Consider the following 21,672-nt stretch of genomic DNA (forward strand, 5'->3'; position numbering starts at 1 on the left):
AGAGAGATGGCATCTACAGAAAAAAGGATCCAATAGCAGAGGATAGGAAAGTAAGAAAGGATAACAGTCTGACCAGGTACTACGCCAGTGCGATATAGTGCTTCAAGTTTTGGACTGGAATTTGAGAGAGGTATATTGTAGTGTCCATGAAATTGACAGAGTGAGCTTGGACTACTCACTCTGTCTCAACCTGACCTGTCTCACAGGATTATTGCATGGATAATCTGGAAAAAGGGTAGGATGTACATGTAACTAGTTGATAAAGGAACACATTATTTCACTATGAGCAGAAGATTACACTAAAAGAATGAGGTGGAAGAAGAACAGCCAGTTGAAGGTGACGTCTTAAATGTCAACAGGATGGTGAATCTGCACAAGGTTTTAGTTGAATTTAAAAGCCCATAAACCCACCCCAGCATGGATTCAACACGCCTCTGATATCAGAGCCACCCATCTCTACAGAGAGCAGCTGAAATAATTGAAATAACACACTGCTACATTTCTGTGCACCCTATACTAGAATTTAATCATAGAGATTAGATCCCCAAAGATACAGTGTAGCATAAATTTAAGCCTAATGGGATTAGCATAATGGGAATCTCTTCGCCTCCACTTCTCTAAGGCTGCATCTGCACTGCAGAAATAATGCAGGTTGACATTGTTTTAACTGCCATGGATCCATGCTATGGCACCCTGGGTTTAGTAGTTTGTTGTGGCACTAGAGCTCTCTGACAGAGAAGGTCAAATGTCTCAAAAAACTACAATTTGAGCCATAGCAGTTAAAGTGGTGTCCAACTGCATTAATACTGCAGTGTAGATTTAACCTGATTTAGCAGTTTTTGCAGAAAAGAGAGTGAGAAAGAGTGAAATGTTTGTCTTAAATGTATTTAATTATTAATTTGTTCTATTATGTTCAGTTCCTCTTAATAAAATGTTGTTCATGTTGTTTTGTGTGTATCATATGCTTTTGGCTTCTGGGAATGCTATGTATGTGTAAAGGATGGGTTCAGACATGTTGTCTGTCATGGCATCAGAGATCAGAAAAAGTGGATGTCCAGTGGAGTTAGACGTTGCATAATATTCCACAGGAACCCTGAGGGCATCTAGTAGGTCCCCACAGTGGTAGTCACAGCAGTGGAACCGGAGGGGATCCTTACACTGGTGGCAGAAATTGGGATAGGGGAATGTCCCCACTGTAGATGGTAGCAGTGGCATTTTAGAAGACTTCATAGATGGTGGCTATGGAGATTTAGGCAGAACCTTACATTTAGTGGTAGGAGTATCAGAATACGGAGCAGGAGCCTCACAAGAATCTTTCAGGATTTTCATGATGATAGCAGTCCCTGCAGTGAATGACACTACTGAATCTCACCCAGAGCTACAACATTTAAAAGGATGTAATAGTTGTAGAGTCTGTTTGAGACATTCTCCCATTGAATATATTAGGGTTCTAGACAAAAGAGCCTGTCTGTAACATTATTGAGTTGCTTTATATTGCATAAATATATTGCAAAAATATATTGCAGAAATATTGCCTCTAGAAAGATACATTTTAACATGTAATATAGCAGTCTTTCAGTTTATTCATGTTGTATTGTATTCCTATTATAACGCAGGAAAGGATAAGATGGAGCAATGCTTAAACACTTGCCTGTCTCCTTGATTTCTGTCAACCATGTAACTACAGTACATGGTTACAGTTTTGTAGTATTAAAAACCATGGCATGCAATATTGCTTATCCAATGAGCCAATAAATGATCTCTGCAGGGTCTCAACATTTCATCGCTCTCAGGTGAGACCAGGCAATACAGGCAGAAACTCAAGTGAGAGGGTCCTTTACTTTGGTGTCTTCCAGCCCTGGCACAGGAACTTAATTCTCCCTGTCTTCCATTTGTTTCCAACTTGATCTTATATAGAAGGGATACTTGTATTTCATTGGGGGAGGCTTTGCCCTTAGTAGCCTGTATCCTACAGACAGCCTGAAAGCAGTGGTGACTCTGTTCACCACGATGCTTAGCACAACCACTCACAAACCAAAGAGCACCTCAGATGCATTGTTTCTTCAGCACCTACACATCATGTGTTCAGCTTCTGAATACCTTATATTTAAAACTGAACCCCTAGCCTGTTACACAACTCCAGTGCATAATGTTGGACATGCATAATTTATCCTCCTCATGTATGTATGTATGTGCCTTCAAGCCAGCTGTCAATTTATGGTGAACCCAAGAATTTCATAGTGGTTTCTTAGCAAGGAATACTCAGAGGTATTTTTGCCATTTCCTTTCTCTGAAATATAGCCTATAGCACCTGGCATTCATTGGTGGGCTCCCATCCAAGTACTAACCAGAGCTGAACCTATTTAGTTTCCAAGATCAAACAGGATCTGGAATCTTTAGGGTAAGCAACACACTATAATCTGCAACACTGTACATTTATTCATGTTAAGTATAAACACATTTCCCTTCTACGTATAGTAATTTTAAAACATTAACAAATATGTTAATTGTACTAAAGTAAAGAAAGAAAGAAAGAAAGAAAGAAGAAGAGAGTGCCAACATACGGTGGCCAGTAACAAACTGAAATGCGGGGGCAGGTGACAGCCTCACAATGTCAATTCCAGTCCATTAGTTTCAATAGATCACTGTTTTCTTCCAGTCAAAACACAGCATCAGATAATTCCAAAGACCTGAATTTTTAGTTAATGAGATATCACACTGATATCCTCTTGTCGGCCATCATCAATTGAAGCTGTATTTCAATATATACTTACTGATATTTGTAAATTCACCCTTTCCCCACATTATAATTTTAAAAGATTAACAGACTGCAATCCATATACTGTAAATGCATGCCTAAATCCAATTGATAAACCTAACAAACAAACCCATTAAATCAACAACAACTTGGTAAATCAAACCTTATTTAAGTCCCACTGATTCAAATGATCTACTCTGGTTATTACTGGTAAATGGCCCAGAGTTCCCAAGTTTCCATGTGAAGTTAAGGGCAGAAGAGATGGGCAGCAAAAAGCAACTCAAAGCTGCATTTTCTCAAAGTGAGTCGAAACTCCACTGTCCACAAGGCGCTCCCAGGTGACCTGAATGTGCATGGCCCAACATCAAGCGGCACCACTGGGTAATTCTGTTAATTGTTTTTAAAGGTTTTGGATTTTGGCAAGGATATGCTTGCTACTGTAAGAATTTATCTGACAACATTGCTGCTTTAAGATCTAGCAGGGCAACTAATCTCCTTCATTGTTTGACTCAAGCTTCTTTTTATTCTGAATGACTGAAATGAAAATGAGAGAATTATTATTATTATTGGCGGGATACAGACCGCCCAAAACAGGTGGTCTGCCCATGCCTTGTTTTGCTGCGCGAGGGAGCCATAGCGGACAAACCGCACTCGTGACATCCTTATGACACCAGGACATGCAGATGCTAAGTGTCAATTGTGTCAAAATGGCGGTGCCTGTGTGTACAGGGTGCCACCATTATGACACCCCCATCACGTGCTAGAGGTGAGGCCAATATGGGCAGTGTGCCCACGGCCAACCCCTTGCATGTGACGGGGGCGTCGCAAAGGCCCGTCTGAAGAGGGCCATTATTTAGTTATTCAAGGTTGTTTCAGCTTATCAAGCAAACCTTCATGTATGCTACCAATGTAACAGCTTTTCTTTTGATCTTGCAGGGTGTGTGTGCATGCGTGCATGTGCACATGCATGTTTGTATGTGTTTGTAGTGGTGGAACCCTCTGTGTGTGTGTTTGTGCACCTTCAGGGATTGTGGAGGTTCAAGTTTCTACATGGAGACAGCAGAGAAACTGCAGATGTGACTTTAGGAATTTTTTCTTCTGTTAACAAAGAATTCATTAACACCTCCATTTGCTGCACATCAAGGCAGATGAGCAATGACTGAATAATTTTCTCTTGACCTTCAGTGATAAACATATTCAAGCAAATTACTACTTTCCCTCTAGTCAAATGTTAATTTCTGTGATTAAAGTACTGCACACACCAATGTATCATTTCACGACTACTGTTGATCATATGTGCAATTGTTTGACGAGTAATTACCAGATCGCTAATTAGAACATGGGGCATATATTTTTCAGGTGAAAAAAATTAATTTTCCTCTCTCCTCCCCCGTTCCAAATATTCATTGGCAGGTGGAATTTTTGTGCGTATGCTTAATGAGTCCATTAATTATTTACAAAATCTGGAAATAATAGCATTACTCACTTGTAACAGTAATGCAAAATATAAAATAAAAATGAAATACTGCTCCAACCACTTTGTGAATGAAAACCCTTATTCAAGGTAATGATGTTTCTTTTCCTGTCATTGCAACATCTTTTTGACTATTCAGTTGGTATTTGTGGTTCTATCACAATACTTTCTTGAATGATGTAGGAATGTAGCTCTGTGTAGTGTTCAGTCCATAGATCAGTTTATGAAAAGCACCACTCCTTAAGGTAGAAGTATGGAGGTGTCATGGAAACAAACCACACAGTAGCACATAGTTCTAATGGCACAGTAACACCTACTAGCAGCAACTAAACACATGGAATGTATGTATGTACGTACGTACGTACGTACATGTGTTTGTATATATATAAAATGTATAAATATGAAACATATATATATATCAAATAATACACAGTATATCAAAAACAGTTGGCAGATGTTATCTACCATAAGGAGAAATCCAAGAAATGGAGATCTGGATGTGTCTGAATAAGGGTTTTATTGTGCAACAGAATGGTTTAATTCACAATATTTTAAGGGCTAGAAGAGTCCAAATGGAGGAATTTCCATACATTCTTGTTTCCAGAGGTGCTTTCACTAATTTGGGTAACTAGAGAACAAAATAAAGATGATGTAGGGAAGAATAGATTCACAACTGAATTCAATTAGATTAAATAATAATAATAATAATTATTATTATTATTATTATTATTTAAAATCTGTGATTTGGATCCTAGCAAACATTGCATTAAATAAGTTCCAAAAACATCTCCTTCTCCACTCATCTTTCTCCCCTAAACCATATGCAGCCTTGAAAGGCTTCTTTGGAGAACTAGGAGATCCTCCTGGACAGTGTAGGACAGAATATGGGCAGGAATGTTTGAGTCATGGTGAGCAATGGCAGTGTAGTCCTGTTGCAACCTATTGAATATGTGAATTGCTGTTCCTGGAGCATTCTAGGACAAATAATTCACCCTTGCTTCTTGTTCTTACTTGCATTCAACTTGACTCTAACTTATGACAACTCCATCATGATGGCCCATATGGGTTCTCTTATCCATGTATTGGCCAGACCAAGACTTCCCAAGTTGGCTTCCTATGTTCTCACACTCTTCATGACCCAATGTACAGAGAGTAATTTTATTTCAAACATATGGGCACAGGATATAGTAGGAATAGAAAAGGGGAAAGAGACTTCACCTAAAATTTCTACTTTTGGGAGATCAGCCAGTGGGTTAGCTGGAAAGTCCTGGATTTGGTGGTTGGAAGAAGCATCATGGAGGCAAGCACCACTGACAGAAGATAGTGGCTTGTTCATCTTTGTGCCTTTACCAGGATAAAACCAATTTAAAAAGGGGCTTAAAACATACCTCTTCCAGCAGGCATACCCCTAATACCCCTGAAGTAACTCCTTCTTTCCCCTCACTGTTGCACTATTGTGCTAGTTTGGAAAGTTATTGTACTGTAGTATGTTTTAATTGATGTTTTATTGCTTGATGCTTTTATTGTAATTTGGATTGTATGGTCTATATGCTGTAACCCTCCTTGATCTCTGGAAAGGCGGGCTAAAAATAAAGTTTTATTATTTATATTATTATTATGGGTGCCTAGGTAAAGCAACCATGTGTTGGAGTGAAAGAGGTTGACTTCAGTGTTTTGATTTTCTTGATCTTAGACTTGAGAAGTTGTTGATGTGGAAGCTGATAATTACGCTTAATTTTTTTTGGGAATCTTTAATGATACTGATTTATTTTTCTAATTTTACATCTGCTCTTCATCAAGGTCACCATCAAATGGAAGGAGTGTGTGTACCATGTGCTCTCTCTGTGTGTGTGTGTACACGCACCAATGAGAATATAATAAATATAAAACTAGTGCTGTGATTGAGAAACCTGATTAGGCAGAAGGGCTAAAAATGTATCCAGTGGTTTTCTGTTTGTTGAGAAAGGGCACTTCTGTGTCTGTATCGCATGAATAAAACATAAACTATGTCATTAAAATGCATTTCTAACTATGCTTTCCTAGTATTGTCATCTATTCATGAATGCATTAAACTGAAAAGCTATTAATATTAATCACAAAAACGTTGCATCTTTACATTTCTATAAATGGATCAAACAGGTAATTTATTTTTTTTCTAAAAAGTTTGCAAGGAAAGAGGAGCTTTCGAACTTTCCCACCTTCAAACTATGTGTTCCTCAATGATTATGGTTGCCCTCAGAACTATTCATTTTAAGAGATTTGGGTGATATAATTTACAAATTATATGTTGATAGAGATGGGGTGATACTAGTGAAAGCTGCATTATAATAAAGCAGCAATTCTCATTGTTATGCTTTAAACATGTTTAAATTGTTTTAAATCAGACATTTAAAGAAAAGTAGGATATTTATTTATTTATTTGATATTGTTTGTTGAGGGAGAGGTAGGGAGGGGAAGTAGAGTGTATTTGTATTGATTGTATGTATTATCATGGTTGTAAGCTGCCTAGATCCAGATGGAATGGTGAAGTAAAATTTTATTATTTATTTATTTATTTAATTATTTTAAAAACCATGTTATATATAATCATTTTAGCTCTACTTCTGTTTCAATCTTTGCAGTGAGCTGGGTTACATTGAGTCCCACGTTAGGGGAGATACACAAATGTACACAGAAACACACACATGCCCTTGAAATGTAAGCCATCAGGGTTGCAATGCTGTAGGCTATATTTCATAGGAAAGTAATGGCAAACCACCTTTGACTATTCCTTACCTAAGAAAAATCCTGTGAAACTCAGAAAGTCACCATAAGATGACAGACAACTTGAAGGTACACCGTTCCATAACAGCATGACTCATGGTTTGTTACCAGATTGAGAAGACAATTATAATTCTACCCTTGTCTTTCCAGAACGTATAAAATGCATTTCCTGTTGTTTTGTTATTGAGATGTGAAAACTCTGTTTGGCTACTGGAATTTCAGCATCTTTTAAAAATCAAAAGCAGTTAAAAGCAAACAACCAAGCAGGGGTCTTCTGCTGCTTGAATGTTTGTAGAGTACTTAATAATTGTCTATTATAAATTAGTCAATTACTGATGAAAAAAGATACAGAGCTGGCACTATACCTTCAGTTCAGATATAGGCCTTGCAAAAGTGAAAGGCAAATAAATAAAGCCAAAGCATTTTGCAATATATTACAGTGATACACGAACCCTACTATTATGTACAATTACAACTTTGGATGAGAATATGGGTGGCATATAATCCCCCCCTCCCCAATATCTTTGAACACAGAATATAAAACGGGCCTCTTTGCAGTAAGTGTGAAGGTCAGAAGAGGGCTTTGTAACTACATCTGGCTGGATGCAGTTACAAAAGCCTTGTGAGTAGCATGGGTGAAAACTATTGATTCTCCTCATTATGCCACATCAATTGAGAATGTGACCCAGAACTTGTCCAATATTTCCCTGGGATTGTGTTTTGCAAGGGAAGATTAGGCAACTCCTTGTCTGTCACTTACAGCTTTTAATTCTTAGACACTCCAGGGTTCCTCACACTTTGAACAATACAAAATAACCGGTGAATTACTTTTAATTACAGCCTGAGGTTGGAAAGCAGTTGAAAAAGCCAACTCTACACTGATTGAAGTTGAGAATCTAGGTTCCAACTATAACACTGTCAAAGGAAGCTTAAGAAAGTCTACCTATAAATTGTGGCAATGTAGCAATACTTGAAGCTCCAATAAAACATCAAGAAAATGTTACACAAAGCATGATAAACAGCAACATTATAGTACAATGAAAACTCTGCCAGTTATGGCAATCTGGAATGTAGTCCAGCCAGCCTAAGTATGCAAGCTTATAAAAATGAGGAAACATGCCAGTATTACCAAGATTCAAGAGCAACTGGAGAAGAAGAGAGCCTGTGATCTTGACATGTATTATAACAAACCTTTTACTTGATTTGCAAACACCTTTTTCAGTGTTTATTTTTTATAAGCTTGTTTATTTAGTTTCAAGTACACTTATGTCACCCTCAATCACTGACATTATTTAGGAGAGGTTTTAATTGTTCATAAAAACAGGGTAAATATTATAACAATTCACAGTGAATTTGAACATCCACTTGGCTTCATTGACTCTGCCCTTTCTTTATGCACATTCAGTATAATTCCATGGTTAGTATAACTTTATCTATGTGCATTGAAAAATGTACAAACTATCCAAGGCTTTTACAGGATCCTCAACACAAACACCTTCTTTGGTCACCTCCTTTGCATGTGTGCAGTCTGTGGTCACCTTGCAGTCAGCCAGGCAGCTATAAAACCAAGCGTATTTCAATTTAGTGAACATGAGGTTTGTAAGCAGGACAGGTGATGGAGGGAGAAGTGAAGGCTGTTTTCAGTCTGGTTATATTCCCAAATCTCAAATGGCACCAGCTTTCTGTTGTGGTGGGTTAGCATGCTCCTGTGAAGCAGGAGGTTTCAGTGAAGTCAATGAAGCCACTGAGAAGGTCAAATACTTTTTACACCTGGGTTCAGTCATAAATCAAAATGGAGATTGTGGTCACCTCATTTGAAATGTGGGACTGGGAAAAGAGTTCTACAGATACTCTGGACTTACAGAAAGACAAATAAATGGGTCCTAGAACAAATCAAGCCTGAGCTCTCCCTGGAAGCCAAGCCAAATTGAAACTGCCATACTTTCAATATATCATGAGAAGACACGGCTCTCAAAGACAATAATGCTTGACTATGCAGATGGCAGTATGAAAGGAGGACAACCACATTACAGATGGAAAGATTAAGTGAAAGAAGCCATAGCCCCAAGTTTGCAAGACCGGAGTGGGCCTGTTGATGACAGGGTAACTTGGAAGTCTCCCATTCATAGGGGTGCCATAGGTTGAAGTCAAGTTGATGGCAATTAACAACAACAAACTTCCCCAAATGGATGACCAGTTCAACCATCTGTGAGAGAATAGGCATACTGCCTTGCTTCACTGTACAATGCTAAATGTTTTGTTTTAAAAAGGAGTACGGCATACATGGCAAGGAGATTTCTGAAAAGTAGTCAATTGATGAATTGTCTTTGCTGGACAGCATGTAAGTTGTCTTTGACACACAAGCGTTCTGAAGTTTCTAATTTTTGATAATACACACCAATGTAGTCAACATATTCTAAGCCAACTCACATGATATGTCTCTATCTGGTACAGGGAGTCATTTGATCATACTTAACATCTTTAGAAACAATTTATAATCTGTGCTTTAGATGAAATTGTAACTTTCAGAGTTAAATATTTCCATTTCTTGGTCCATTCTTATTTCCTTTTCTGAAACAGTTCACAAAAAATAACAACAACCCCACACTCTAATAAATTCTACATTCTCTACTCTGTGACCTTTGAAAACATTTCCCTTGCCAACGTATCAAAAAATAATATAAACCAGGAAAACTGGCATACTTAAGGGAATATTAGTCATCCCTGTTGCAGAAAAGAAAGGAAGAAAAGAAGGAAGGAGGGAGGAGGAAAAGGAAGAGAAACTGAATACAGTTTATTTTCAAAATATAGTAAGCAGTATATATCACTAGCTGTAATATAATTAAACAATTATTTCCATTTGGAAGATAGCCCTAGCAATGTTCCTCTTATACTCTAAACATAGTATATCAAAATGTATAGAATCCACTCTATATAGTAACATCAGTTTAGAAAAGCAGTTTTATGAGACCTCTCCATAGGAAATGAGTAGAAAGTTGTAAACTGAGGAGAGGGGATGTCAACAAAAGGAGTGAGGCAGTGGTGCTCAGGGAGCAGTCATCCAAGTTACACAGGTTAGAAGGAGATACAGAAATGGGAGACAGCTGCACCATCCTGGGGCAAGAATTCACAATATCTTTTAGAATGTGGCCCAATGGAAAATTTAAGTCAGATGCTTTGCAAATAAAATTACTCAGATTCACTCTGACTTAGACGGCAGAGTTCATACAGGTCCAGCAGATGCAGCCTTGGTCCCTACTTGCCTTGTACTGATAAATGAGTTTCACCTGGTGCAGCCTGAGAATGTGGACAGGATCCTTGAAGAGGTAAAAGCCACCACATGTGTACTAGACCATTGTCATTCCTGTCTTATTAAACAGGCTAGATGAGGACCTCTGAAAGAATCCACCTTTGCAGAGAATCTGCCCACCACAACTTCATCCCACAAATGGATATTGCTACATGCTACCACCAGAAAGTATACAAGGAATTGTTGGTATTTCCATATTACTATGGGAAAGGCAAAACTCACACAGATGCACTTCCAATCCTACATGTGAGGGGGGAGGGAGAATCTTCCCTGGTTTTATTGACTGCTGACTAAGGGAGAAGTCTAGAACAGTACTTGCTGGGGGCATTCATGTATGCCATAGGACTAGACCCAATAGGGACCTTCCCATCCTAGGACTTTCCCCAATTATCCATATCTAGGAACCAAACATTGCAATCTGAAGGCAACTCCAGCCTATGATTGTTAAATGAAAAGGAGCCCCTGGCTGCTCTATCTCTAATGCTCAGCAGTTACACAGTGGTATACAGAGTCCCCTGTAAGCAAGAAACCAGAGTTTCTAGTTACATACATGTCTGACCTGTTTTTGGATGTATTTTATCCTGTGTCTCTTCCTATTCATACTACGTCCATTTTGTTTATCTGATGATGTAGATTCTTGCCTTTAAAATGTTAATATAGACAGATGTGATGGGACTCTGTTGTTTTACTTTTGCTACATAAATAAGTTACTTTTGTTCTCACTCAAAAGCTTATGTTGGTGCTAAATGGACCAGTGGAATTTTCTTAAAGTGGGTAGACAAAACAGACCAAAGTACCTTTAGTGAAGCTGAATAATCAAAACAATCTCTTATTGCTCAAAGAACAGTTAGATCCAGATAAAAGCATTCTTTGTGATGAAAAGTGAAAAGTAAATGGAAAAGCAAAAAGATACATTCTCAATAATGGCTCTGAGGAACTATAACAATATACTATAGTCTACCTTCTGCCAAAAGGATAAGCAAATATTTAACCGTTGGAGATTCTATGGTATAAAATGCAAAGAACTGAAGCTTGAGATGTAAGTGGTAGCCATCTGAATTTTGATCATTGTTTGAGAGTGCTGTTGGACTGACTGGCATGTGCTCCCATTGTATGATTACTCACTAGGCTGGTCCATCAACTGTAGATCACCACTGATAAAAACAGTAATCCTAAGGCTTAAGTTATAGCTACAGTGAACAAACAAACTTTCGGATACCAATTCCAAATGTTAATACACACCAAAAAGAATTGCCCTCTCACAATTTATTTTACCTTTCTCTCTCTCAACACATTTATATCGTATTGAAATCATCTAAAATAGCTAAAACTCCAAACATAATAAGTCAGGAATTTGTTGGACCAAAGACTCTTTTAATAAGGAAAGAAATATATACTTTGTTTAAAAAACAGGTCCTTATATATATATTAATAGTGATTTCTATTCTCAAAGTGATGGTTCTCCATGTAGTCAAAATGGTGCTGTCTGCACACAATAAGGAGGTATCGTCAGGCTTAGAGAAAACCAAACTGTACAGATGAACAAAGACTCGAAAGGGGCATGTACAAGAAATGGAAAAAGACAGAAATCACCAAAGATTAATTCAAAGACATAGCCAGCTCATGTAGTGAGAAAGTCAGAAAAGCTAAAAAACAGAACAAGCTCTGGCTTGCTAGGCAGGTTAAAAACAATAAAAAGGCTTTTTTTTGTTATGTCTGTAGCAAAAGAAAGAACAAGAAAAAGGCAGGGTCGTTGCATGGAGAAGATGGTTAAATGTTAACAGGGAAAAGAGAAAAGGCAGAACCACTCTACACTTTCTTTGCCTCAGTCTTCTTTGAAAGGGAGAACAGTGCTCAACCTGGGGAAAGTGGAGTAGATGATGCAGTAGGGTTAATGCAGCACAGAATAGCAAAGAGGTAGTACTCTAACCAGATTCAGTCTCCAGAGCCAAAGAAATTCCATCCAAGGGTATTAAAAGAACTGGCAAAAGTAAACTTAGAAATATTATCAATAATCTTTGGGAATTCCTGGAAAACAGGAGAGGTTCTAGCAGACTGGAGGAGGACAAATGTTACCCCATCTTCAAAAAATGGGAAAAACCTAAACAATTACCACCCAGTCATCCTGACATCAATACCAGGAAAGATTCTAGGGCAGATAATTAAACAGTCAGTCTGTAAGCACTTAGAAAGAAATGCTGCGATTATCAAAAGTCATAATGGCTTTCACAAAAACAAATCAGCCAGATTAATCTTATGTCTTTGTTAAGAAAGTCACGTTGGTAAATGAAGGGAATGCTGTAAATGTAGCATATCTTGATTTCAGTAAGGTCTTTGGCAAGGTCCTCCATGATATCTTTTCAACAAAGCTAGTACAATGTGGGCTACAATTGGATGTAGTAATGGGTAGACCAACTGAACCCAAAAGGTACTCAACAACGGCTACTCCTCATTCTAGAGAGAAGTGACTAGTGGGGTGCTACATGGTTCTATTCTGAGCCTATTGCTATTCAACGTCTTTATCAATGACTTGGGTCATGCAATAGAGGGAATGCTTGCCAAGGTTTTTAAACAGAGGCAGAATGGTAATCTGTCAGGGGTGTTTTGATTGTGTATTCTTGCATGGTAGGGGGTTGGACTGGATGAGCCTTATGGTTTCTTCCACCTTGATGAATATATGATTCTATGAGCTCAAGGGTAGTAAAAGTACCACTCTATTCTGTTTTGCTCACACCTTAGCTGCAGTGCTGTGTTTAGTTTCGGACACCATAGTTTTAAAGGGGCATCAAGATGGAACCTGTCCAGAGAAGAACAAGAAAGATGGTAAATGATCTAGAAACCAGGCACAAAGAATTTATAAGAGAATTGGGTATGCTTAACTTGAAAAAGATTGAGAGATGATATGATAGACATCTTAAAAATCTGAATGGCTGGAGCACAGATGATAGATCTTGTTTTCTGCTGCTGTAGAAATCAGAGCACAAACCAAAGTGCTCAAATTAAAAGAAACAATATTTTGAGTTAATTTTAGAGAGAACATCCTGGCAGTAAAAGCTCTTTGACAGTGGAATGGATTACCTCAGGAAGTGGTAGACATTCATGCACTGGAGTTAACACAGAGGATGGTGCCTATCTGTCAGGAAGAGGGATGCACCAGATAACCCAAGGGATACCTAAACTTCTAAGATTTGATGAATCCAAAATTTTATGAAGCACAAAATTCACAGCCTAATGTGGACTGAGTATGCTGAGTAGGCATAGGGTGTTGGCAGTAAAAGAAAGGTGTTAAAACACTGAATTAGAACATTAGAAAAAAGAGAGATCCTTACAGAAATGACAGTCAAGGAGTAGCTGATGTAACAGAAGACAGCTATTTGATAAGTCATTGTCTGTATTTTTCAAATAATCAACAAATTATGGCATTTTTTCCTTTACTTTTTAACATAGTAAGAAAACTGCTTATTTGGGAAATGGTTATCTGTATTCATTCAGATTTGGATAATGTTTTATGTTTGCTAAGTCTTCCAGGCTTCCCAACCAGTAGCAATTTCTGACTGCAAAGCAAAGGGAGAGAAATAGGCCCTGGTTTTAGTCTATTGGGATATGTATCTGACTGTAGCATTATCAGAATGCATTGCCACCACAGTATTCAGTTCATTACTCTTTTGTGCCAGTGTCAACATTCTCACTGAAGTACAATTTAAATCACACAGTTTAAATGGCTATACGCATATATTGTAATATCCTATTCATATTTCAGAACACTCTCCTTCTCTGTTATTTCTCAGAAGAGTTCATTCTTGTATTGATTTTTCTGACTAGTCTATTGTTCTCAAATGTGGAGTTGTATTCTCCCCCTTGTCCACTTGTTGCACTTTTCCTGAGATTCAGATATTGTTTCCTTTTTAATTAGCTTATGTAAACCTTGCAATTATACATCAGTTACAGCATTTTGCCCAGGAATACCTCTTGATTAGTTCAAACCTTTTACATATTTTTTGTTATGTGATATTACTTTTACTAGAACATTACGAATAATTCTTTGGTTTTCATCATCAGAAGAAGGTGATAATAATGTCATAATAATAATGTTATCTGATCCTTTTAAATCAAGCCATAATTGCATTCATTGTCTGATCCTACTTAATCACAGGAGGTATGGGGATGTGTTTTCAATAGCATTTCATTTCCAGCAAGTGGGACTAAGGTTTCTCCCACATTGCAGTTTGACACCTCTTTAACTATCATGGCTCTATCCTGGGATTTGTAGTTTGTTGTGGCACCAGAGCTCTCTGAGAGAGAAAGCCAAATATCTCACAAAACTACAAATCCCAGAATTCCATAGCAGTGAACCATGACAGTTAAAACAGTGGCAAACTGTATTAATTCTGCAATGTTGATGCAGCTGGAGTTTCACATACACTTTGGGCGGTGGGGGGGGGGGGGATAGGAGATCTTTTGTAAGATGTCAACCCATGGTAAGAATAAGCAGAATTTATAATATGCATAAGGAGCTGTGTAATGTTATGAAAGAGGTTATAAATGACAAATTTTCCACAACATTTAGAGGACGCCTCAACAATAACCATGGGCAAATAGCTGGAAAATAAATTCAATAGTAACACACCCAAATCCCTGAAGATAGAATCTGCAATGTCTTACTGAATGAAAGATCTTTGCCCTGGTAGCCTAATGCAGGGGTAGTTCATAGTAGCTTGACTGAACACTGCAGACGCCAAATTTGACAGATAAATAAAATAATCTCAATCTTCCTTCCTGTCCCCAGTAGTGTAGTTCAGTGGCATGCCTAGAGTTGGAGTCACCCAGTGCGATCACTCATGGTGTCACCTCCCATTGACCTCCTCCCATTTCACACCATACAGAATCCTTAGCAATGCTTTTTTGCACTAACGCTACTTGTAAATCATAATTCCCATATAGCACTGAGTGTGATGCCAATAGCTGTTACATAAACAACTAGCAAAAATAAAATTATGCCTTCAAATTACAATGTCATATGCACTACCTAAATGTATTTACATATGCATAGTGAAGATTTGGTTAAAATGTGATGTTTTTAAAGAACATTTTAAAAGAATAAAAAAATTAAAAATTCATTTTTAAAAAAATAATCAAATTTTGAAATTTGAATTTTAAAATATTCTGGGGCCTCTTCTTTCTCCTTTCACTGAGCTTCACCCCACTCCCACAATTTTTAAAGCATTTAAAAGCAGGTGAATGTCACGGCCCATTTCTGCAAAAAAGTGTTTGAGGAGCAGTGGTGTCACATCCCTTAAGGTGTCACCTGGTGCAGTCCGTATCTCCTGTACACCTGTAGTGATGCCATTCATGTATTTCTAGATGTCAAAAGCTGTTTTGTCTCCCCCAGCAATGGCCCACTGCATGAGCAATCAAAACTATGGATAGAAACCTCTCCCATCTTATTGTCTGTGGTCAGCCTTACTGCAATACCTGTAAAAATGGGGAATAAATAATGTATAGAATCATAGAACTGGAAGAGACCCCAAGGGCCATCCAGTCCAACGCCTGCCACGCAGAACTCACAATCAAAGCACCCCCAACAGATGGCCAGCCAGCCTCTGTTTAATGACCTCTAAAGAAGGAGACTCCACTACACTCTGAGGGAGTGTGTTTCACTGTGAAACAGCTCTTACTGTCAGGAAGTTCCTCCTAATATTTAAGTGGAATCTCTTTTCCTGTAGTTTGCATGTATTGCTCCGTGTCTTGTTCTCTGGAGCAGCAGAAAACAAGCTTAGTTTGAAGATGGAAAAGGGAAAAAAAAATCTTCAAACTGAAAATGATAAATAAATAAATAAATAAATAAACAAACAAACAAACAACAATACTCTCTAGTGGTTTCCATACCTTTTCTTTGACCAGAAATATGAATTTTGAAGTCTGTGCCAAATCTACACATTTTATGGGGATGAGGTTATTCAAGGATGAGAATAAATAAATAAATAAATAAATAAATAAATAAATAAATAAGGTAATTCTGGTTTGTAGTTTTCAATTAATATTTTTGTTATGCTTGGTTAACATTGCCAGTCCTAATAAATACTACTTTCTGAATTCCCTTAGATCAGAACAATATTTCATCATAATAAAGAAATAGCAAATTCTATTACCTATGATAACTTAGTTTTCAGGTATATGTGTTTGGTTATAGGCTGCAAAATGATATATGAAGCCATATTTGATAGTGAGAGATGGTAAAGATTAAAGAATATGATGACTTTGATCAAATCTCTAATGCTTTCTTTAGGTGTACTCTTTAATTCTTATCAGCAACACTGCATAATACTTCAATCTATTGGACTGAAATGTAATTTGGTTTTATACATTCTCAGTTTTGTGCATAAAAATATTGTTGTTTTTTTTAAAAATTGACTAACCAACATTTTACTGAGTGCTAGTTACAGAGGGAAATAAAACTAAATATGCTGTGTTACACTGGGAGATAAAATTAAGGAAACCCTGTTGATTTTATTTGGGGTTGTAGCCAAACATAATTTGGCCCATAAAATGTGAAACTCAAGCATTTTTTTTTGTACAGGGAAGGGTACTCTGTTAATTGAATACCATTGAGATTGCATAAAATATGTGTGATTATCATTACTAACAGTGGATGTTTCTTCAATAAGAATATTTCTATTATGTAGCAACAGTATATTTTATCTACCTGTAGTCATACATACTTTGATTTCTCTCTCCCAAATAAATTGGGTGAGAGGACTTATGGATATGCTTTCTTGGGAATGCAGGAGATTTATCCTCACATGACCGTGGCAATGGAACTATCAGAGTATCAATGAGATATTTGCAGCCAAACTATCACAGTCTTCTAATCTAAACAACCAGTAATAAACTACTTTGGCAAATGTGAAATGGCTGTCATAATTGCTATCTTGTTATCCCATGAAGTCATACTCGTATAACTGCAAATTCCAGAGGGGTTGCTAGTTATGTTATTCTGTCATTGCAAGAACAACAAAGGCTCTTGTACAGTTTTAAAATACTTACGTATTGTAACATATGCCTTTGTGAACTAGGATCTGCTTTATCAGACAGCTTTGGTCTTCTCAGCTAGCACACAGAAAATGGGCACAGGGTGGATGGGGCAAAATGGCAATGGAGTTTGGAAGGTTTGCATTATTGGCAGTCTTGAGCTTAGTTTTCCCTACTCTTTCAAAATTTGATGTGTGCTGACAGTTGTATCATATTGTTCAGTGACTCAGTCTCCAGTAAGACACAAAGATAGCTAATACAAAGAATACAGATCTGGAAGAAAATCTGAGTTTCCCTCCATCATCTTCCTTCTTCAGCATCTTCCTTGGTGGTGTCTGTGTCAGGATGGAACCACTAAAACTATAAAGCCGTATTCGGGAAGGAAGGAAGGAATGAAGGAAGGAAGGAATCTAGAAAACAAATATTTTTTATAATTTACACCAAAAAGGATTTGTTTTTTAGCTACACTTTTTCTGTTTTCAGCCAACTAGATGATTCTTCTTTCACAGCAGCTATGAGAAAGCTCTTTTAGTTTGCTGAAAAGGCAGAAGCTCTATCTCAATTTTTATTTTGGAACTTATATATACACCCCTCCATTACTGAGGACAAAATCTGAATGTGCTGAGGCCAATAGTGTAGTGGTGGACAAAATAGCAATAGCAATAGCAAGTACATTTCTATACCGCTTATCAGTGAACTCAGCCCTCTCTAAGTGGTTTACAATCTGCACGTTAATTGCTCCCAACAAACTGGATATTGATTTTACCAATCTATGAAAGGATGTAAAGCTGAGTCAAACTTGGAGCCCCCTGGGAACAAACTCACAACTTTGTGGATGCAGTACTGGCATTTAACTACTTTAGCACCAGGGCTCCTGGTGATGAGGGAATTTCCCCTGTGAATGAAGAATTCTTCCTTCTCAAATTAAATTTTCTCTCAGTCTTCACATTTCTAGCATTTTAGCAATTTAAAACTTCAGTTGAACATTTAAAAATGGGTTAGGTACTCAAAGAAAATGGGCAGGTGAAATTGTCAAGGCAATGCAAATGGACAATATAGTAGTATGTATGTATATATGCTTTTAAGTTGCCTGTTGACTATGAATGTTATAAGGTTTTCTGAGACAAGGAATACTCAGAAGTAGTTTTGCCAGTTCCTGTGAAATATAGCCGGCATCACCAGGTGTTCTAGGTGTGAATATACTGGAAATTTAGGTTTTTTTGGGGGAAAAACCACTGGGTAAGGTTCAGTCATCTGTAGTGAAGAAAATGTGATGAGATGTTCTTCCCTTCCATCGTCTCTAATGCCGAGGTGGACAATTTATGGACTAGAACTCCTTTCAGGCCTAGCTGGCAATGATAAAAGATGGTGATATTCTAGACCAGCAACATCAGGAGGGATCCATGTTGCTTCCTCTTACTATAATCATGTGCACTGAAGGCTTATGGTCTCATCAGGTCATAAGGCTTATTTCTCCAAGTGAATCACATTTAGGGATTAGAAGAAATCTTGCCACTGCCACGGTCCTAGTCAAGACTGTCCATATTGGTGTAATGAGTCCTTAAGGATTTTCCAGTTTTGAGAGATCTTGTCTCTAGTATGAAAATGTTTGAGGGAATATGATGTGCTTTGCCATGGTGCCCATAAAGAACTTTGATTTGTCGGTGTATCTCTTCTCTCTTCTGCTTTTTTAAAAAGTCACTTTGACTTATTTTGATTAATACAGCTTTTCTTGCACACATAGACAGAACAGTTCCATTATAATTGCATAGAAGCTTTTAAACATTGATGTTACTAAAATTACTACAGCTGATTTCTCTGACTGTTTTTGAGTCTATAATAATGAATCATGTTCCTCTACATGATGATTACAAGGTACCAAGAACAGCAAGCCTTGTATGTTTTTATTCCCTTCTTTCAGATGATTTTATATATTACATAATAAATATTATAACCAGCTATTAAACATGCTTTCACTCTCATTCACTTTTGCTCCTCCCTGCTAAATGCATAGAATTTATGTCCCAAAACCTCTGAATGTGATTTCATTAAATTGTATGGTTTGTAATGAAAGAATGGAAAATGAGGGAGGAAAATCCCTAAAATTTCCCAGTGGAAAATATAATGTCATATCCATACATCTTCCAGGGTTCTCACCTCCATCCTTTGGTAATTATCTATTATAAATACAGGCCTCACATCTATACATACAAATAAGAATTAGGTTGGATCCAGAGTTGCATAGGAAGAATCAACAATTTGGTAGGTGGCAGAGTTGAGATGATTTTCTTCAATTTCCCATTTGGTTTTGTCCCTCTATGTCCTTTCAAAATCTGTTCAGGCCTACAGAAGGAAGCAAAATAAGCTAGAATTGCTGTTCTACTCATTATGTAGGACCTTATCACACACAGGTTTTAAATCACAATTATATCAATAGAATAGCGTCTTTGGCAGTATCTATTGCACAACGTCACCCCCAAACCATTGCTGTTGTGCCTCTGAAATGTTATTAGAAGGCATCTTTTCATTGATCAATAAGCGGCTGCCATCCCATTACTACACAGGTATGTGGCCATCCCGATATTGAGTAGTCATGTGAAGTCAGTCTCCTTCGTCCTCCCTCTTCTTCCTATTCCCAAGCAGTCTCTTTGCTCTTCTTTTCTTTAAAACTTTTTTCACTTTTTTCTTCCTCATTTTTTTTACTATCCTCATTCCCATAACCCTAGAATTGCATTACAAAAAGAAAGAAAGAAAGAAAGAAAGAAAGAAAGAAAGAAAGAAAGAAAGAATTTTTGGATAGGACATAGAACAGGATTGCATCAATAATAATAATAATAATAATAATAATGATAAATATTTTTTATATCCAGCCTCTCCCTTCTTGAGGATCAAGGTGGGTAATAACAAAGTGCAAATACATTATATAACCAAGCAACAAAAAACATTCCCTCAATCTCCCCCAACCATCCCTCATTCACATATAAAATAACAATAAAAACCATACAATCAACAATACATTAGTTAAAACAATAAAAACAGAGGTAACAAGAGGAGGGCTAATTTGGATGGGTGGATAATTTCATTCTACTAGGAGGTCAGTCTGGGAAGGCCTGCAGGAAGAGATCCATCTTTATTGCCCTTTTAAAGGCATCGAGAGATGTAACCTGGCAGATCTCCTCTGTCAGGTCATTCCAAATTTTTGGAACAGCAATTGAGAAGGTCCTCTCGGAAGTTGCCACCAATCTAGTTTTCCTTGGTTGCAATAAGCTCTTCCCAGAGGACCTGAGTGTGTGGGAAGGATTATATGGGAGGAGGCGTTCCCTCAGGTAAACTGGACCCAGGCCATGTAGGGCTTTATAGGTGATAACCAACACCTTGTACTGTGCCCAGAAGCTAATGCAATGCAAAGATCTCAAAATAGATGTTATATGGTCAAATCTAGATTTTCCTGCAACCAATGTAGCTGCCATATTTTGGACCAGTTAAAGCTTCTGAATGTGGCACAAGGGCAGCCCCATGTAGAATGAGATAAGGATGGGATAACCCCATGTGATACATTCAAGGCTGAATTAATAGAATGGAGGATTCCAGTTCCCTTCAGCTAGGGAAGAAAATCTCTCATTTATAGTGGAGCAAATCTGGATACAATCCATTGATATTGTGACATTCTCTGTGGGGTGTACTCACATTCTGGAAATCCTTTCCTATGAAGGCTAGGCTGGCTTCCTCTTTCCTGTCCTTTCATTGGTAGGTAAAGGCCTTTTCATTCCAGCAGGCTTTGGGAACTGGCTGTTTTACAAGAAAATGGCTTTTTAGCATGCTATATGACTTTATTACTTTTATTCTTTGTTTTAAATGCAATTGTTCAATTATTTTAATTTTGTTCATGCACATTCATCACAAGATTATCAATTCAAACATGAAACTGTAGAGCATCCAGATAATGTCATATTCCATTTTTAATTCCTTTTTTCCAGATGTTTTTTGTTTCTTGTCATAAATGACCATTGAAGAAGGAAATATAGCTCCCTTATGGCTTTTGCATGGCAGTCCTTTTGTCAGAATGCACTGAGAACTTTCAGTGTTGGAGAAGAAAGGTTGATGTTTCTCAAGTTTCTCAACTGATTCTTAAGCACTTTCCTTATCCCTTTCATGTTTCAAAGCATTTGTTCAACACATAATAAAATTTCTGTTGTGATATATTTAATAACCTGGCATAATTATGGTCTGTCTTTTTGCATCTATACTGGAGTTAGCAGTGCAGAACAGGACTGCTTTATAAACTATATATAATGTTTCTTCAGTAGAAATACTCAGATTGTTGAATTCAACTATGGA

Source organism: Sceloporus occidentalis, unplaced genomic scaffold (assembly GCF_023333645.1).
Source record: "Sceloporus occidentalis isolate IW3139 unplaced genomic scaffold, rSceOcc1.0.p SCAF_3, whole genome shotgun sequence".
Lineage (NCBI taxonomy): Eukaryota > Metazoa > Chordata > Lepidosauria > Squamata > Phrynosomatidae > Sceloporus > Sceloporus occidentalis.